Below are 4,336 nucleotides of genomic sequence, written 5' to 3' on the forward strand. Positions count from 1 at the left end.
CAGGCGTGAAATCACGCGGGATGACATCGGGCGAGCATTCCGATTTTTGCACACACCCGCCGACAATTAAGAGGGCAATTAAACCCCTTAACGGTGCTATTGTCAGTTATTTTACACGGCCCCATCAAACCTTACAGCTGGCGGCCGGGTGAATCGGCCAGGCAGCCTTTACGTTTTTCACGCAACCTCATCCAAGGGTGGGATGAGGTTTCCGTTAGTAAATAAAATGAAAATAGAAATCTGTGGACCGCATTTTTATAATCTATATGTTCAGGTGCATGATTGTGATGCCTGGACATTTTTTCCCTGATTTTAAAAACGTTATTTCCTGGGTTTTGGCTCTTCAGCTCCCTGGGGTAGCTCTCTGGCTTCAGGGAGATTCCTGTCAGCGCTTGCCCGCTTCTACCTTGACATCATCGCCCGCCCTCTTCCCGCCCCCACCCCGGCAACACTGAGCTTCTCAGCGCTGATTGGTCACCATGAAATCGCGGTCAGTGGTCTGTTTCCCAACTGACCCCAAGCCCACCGAGCTGTAAATCCAGGCCGTAACGTTTGTGGTCATTTCGGATTCTTTCATGAACGTGGCCGTTGCTGGCAAGGTCAGAATTTATTGTCCATCCCCAGTTACCCTGAGGAAGGGGTGAGACACCAAGGGTGGCCTGAATTAAGGAAGAAGGAAGAAATCTTCATTGCTAAACCCCTTTCACAACTTCATTGTCCCCAAGCATTTTACTGCCCATGAAATGTTCTCACTGTTGTAACGTGGAAACTATACCAACTAACCTGCACACAGCAAGCTCCCACAAACAGCAATGTGATAAATGACCAAATGATCTGTTTTGTTTGAGGGTTTGCTATTGGCCAGGTTACCAGTGAGGACTCTCCCGCTTTTCTTTGAGTCTTTGAGTAGTGATGTGTGTTCCTTCACATCCACCTGACAGGGCAGACAAAGCCTCAGTTTATTGCGCCTCTGATAGTGCAGCACTCCCTCGATACCGTGCTGGAGTATCAGCCCAGATTATGCACTCAAATTCTGGAGTGGCAAATAGAGTGCAGCTGACTAACTGAGTGGAGACTTGGAGTTTGATGAGAGGGGAGTTTTAAGTGTTAATTATGTTCTTAAATTTTGCTCTTGTGATCTAATCTAGCCTGTAATTAGCAGTAACTGGAAATTACTGTGTAAGTAGGCTAAGTTCTTTCTTTCTTGCAGTTTAGACAGGGTAACCTCACTCTCAGCTGCAGGAGCTGAATAGTTAATTCGCTAACTGGTTGAATCTGCTTACTGTAGCCCCAGTTCATTTTACTATAAATTCAAGGTTCTTTATTGCAGCCTTGGTAAATAAAGTGAAGCTGATTAACTGAGTGAAGACCTTAGTTTGGTGAGAGGGGGAATTGTGCTTGGCCTAAATAGCCAAGTGGTTATGGTACTGGGTTTGTAACCCCAAGATCAAGAGTTCAAATCTTACAATGGCAAACTATGAAACAATGTAACTTCATCTGAAAACAGATGGAAACATGTTTGTACTCGAAAGAGTTACATCTAGAGCTTGGCCTAAATAGCCAAGTGGTTATGTTACTGGGCTTGTAACCCCAAGATCAAGAGTTCAGATCTCACAATGGCAAACTATGAAACAATATAACTTCATGGCCTAAATAGCCAAGTGGTTATGGTACTGGGTTTGTAACCCCAAGATCAAGAGTTCAGATCTCACAATGGCAAACTATGAAACAATATAACTTCATGGCCTAAATAGCCAAGTGGTTATGGTACTGGGTTTGTAACCCCAAGATCAAGAGTTCAAATCTCACAATGGCAAACTATGTCACAATGTGACTTCATCTGAAACAGATGGAAACAGGTTTGTACTCGAAAGAGTATCAAGAGTTCAAATCTCACAATAGATGCTGCATGTCTGTATGAGCTAATAAGTTAATTTTAAAAGATTATCAAGAGTTCAAATCTCACAATGGCAAACTATGAAACAATGTAACTTCATGGGCTTGGCCTAAATAGCCAAGTGGTTATGGTACTGGGTTTGTAACCCTAAGATCAAGAGTTCAAATCTCACAATGGCAAACTATGAAACAATGTAACTTCATCTGAAACAGATGGAAACAGGTTTACTCAAAAGAGTATCAAGAGTTCAAATCTGACAATGGCAAACTATGAAACAATGTAACTTCATCTGAAACAGATGGAAACAGGTTTACTCAAAAGAGTATCAAGAGTTCAGATCTCACAATGGCAAACTATGAAACAATGTAACTTCATCTGAAACAGATGGAAATGTGTTTGTACTCAAAAGAGTTACAAATTAGTCTTAGAAAGCTTGGCCTAAATAGCCAAGTGGTTATGGTACTGGGTTTGTAACCCTGAGATCAAGAGTTCAAATCTCACAATGGCAAACTGTGAAACATGTAACTTCATCTGAAACAGATGGAAACAGGTTTGTACTCGAAAGAGTATCAAGAGTTCAAATCTCACAATGGCAAACTATGAAAAACAATGAACATAAGTTTAGCCTACGGCCATACTAGTCTGAAAACGCCCGATCTTGTCTGATCTCGGAAGCTAAGCAGACTCAGGCCTGGTTAGTACTTGGATGGGAGACTGCCTGGGAATACCAGGTGCAGTAGGCTATAGCGGCTATCGTCAGAGAGCCGCTGCTCAGGAATCCGCCCCTCCGTCCTTTTCAGTGGTTGGTGGAGAGGAGGGCTGTGGCCGCAGGGTTGACCAGGATCGGGGACGTGCTGGGTGGCGGAGGACTGGGCTGGATGCTCCCGCAGGAGTTGGTGCGTCGCGCGTCTGTGAGTGTCCAGGTCGCAGCCGATGCCATCCAAGAACTGAGAACGGTCGTGCTCGGACCCGACGTTATTTTGGGTCTTGTGGTGGCCCAGGTGCGCGGTGGTCTTCCGTCTGAGCGTTCCCCTGTTCGGACGGAATTCCACATTGGCCCCAAGCCCCGAACCCTCCCTCGGGTGCTGGTGCCCCGCAATATGAGCCGCCTCGGGGACATGCCCTCTGTGCCTTTTGGCACAGCAAAGAGGGGCTTTTTGTATGGACTGCTGCTGCACACCTTCCATTTTCTCGCCCTTGTCCGTCGACCGGACACGCCCTGGCGTGCCTTGTTGCCGTCCGGCGGCGGAGGCCCTCGATGGGAGGCCCTCTACGGAGGTGTCCTCCCCCTTTCTATCGGGGACCTGGGTTGGAGGGTGTTGCATGCAGCAGTCCCTTATAATAAGAGGATGCATAGGTTCACGGACTCTCAGGACACATGCCCTTTTTGCGGTCTTGTGGAGTCCGTGGACCATGTATACATAGGGTGTTGTAGGCTGCACTCCCTTTTTAGTTATTTGAAAAACCTTTTATTGATGTTTTGTTTGCACTTCAGCCCCACGCTCCTGATCTATGGGCACCCGGTGCGGAAGGGGGTCGGGAAGGAGGAGGACCTCCTCGTGAACCTGCTCCTGGGCCTGGCCAAGTTGGCCATTAACAGGTCCAGGCAGCGGGCGATCGACGGGGGAGTCCCGCCCGATTGTTTGTCCCTCTTCCGCGGCTACGTTCGCTGCCGGATGTCCCTGGAGAAGGAGCACGCGGTGTCTGCTGGCACTCTCGAGGCCTTCCGTGCTCGGTGGGCACCGCGGGGACTGGGGTGTTTTGTTGACCCCTTTAATCACATTTTGATTTAAAGTTTGTAAGTTTCCTTTAAACTTTGTTCTTGGTTTTACAGCTGACCTGAATTAGGGGCTGTGCCTGATTTATCCCAATTTTGTTGATTTGGTTTTCATTTAAAAGATTATCAAGAGTTCAAATCTCACAATGGCAAACTATGAAACAATGTCACTTCATCTGAAAACAGATGGAAACATGTTTGTACTCGAAAGAGTTACATCTAGAGCTTGGCCTAAATAGCCAAGTGGTTATGTTACTGGGCTTGTAACCCCAAGATCAAGAGTTCAGATCTCACAATGGCAAACTATGAAACAATATAACTTCATGGGCTTGGCCTAAATAGCCAAGTGGTTATGGTACTGGGTTTGTAACCCTAAGATCAAGAGTTCAAATCTCACAATGGCAAACTATGAAACAATGTAACTTCATCTGAAACAGATGGAAACAGGTTTACTCAAAAGAGTATCAAGAGTTCAAATCTGACAATGGCAAACTATGAAACAATGTAACTTCATCTGAAACAGATGGAAACAGGTTTACTCAAAAGAGTATCAAGAGTTCAGATCTCACAATAGCAAACTATGAAACAATGTAACTTCATCTGAAACAGATGGAAATGTGTTTGTACTCAAAAGAGTTACAAATTAGTCTTAGAAAGCTTGG

At 45.7% G+C, this 4,336-nt stretch overlaps 1 non-coding gene across 1 annotated transcript; it reads left to right on the forward strand.

The window, feature by feature from the left end:
* Positions 1-2,521: 2,521 nt before the first annotated feature.
* On the forward strand, positions 2,522-2,640 carry LOC121290972. Its single transcript, XR_005945912.1, has one exon. It is a non-coding gene; the product is annotated as a 5S ribosomal RNA (ribosomal RNA).
* Positions 2,641-4,336: the final 1,696 nt, after the last annotated feature.

This window comes from Carcharodon carcharias, chromosome 18 (genome assembly GCF_017639515.1).
Source record: "Carcharodon carcharias isolate sCarCar2 chromosome 18, sCarCar2.pri, whole genome shotgun sequence".
Classification (NCBI taxonomy): Eukaryota; Metazoa; Chordata; class Chondrichthyes; order Lamniformes; family Lamnidae; genus Carcharodon; species Carcharodon carcharias.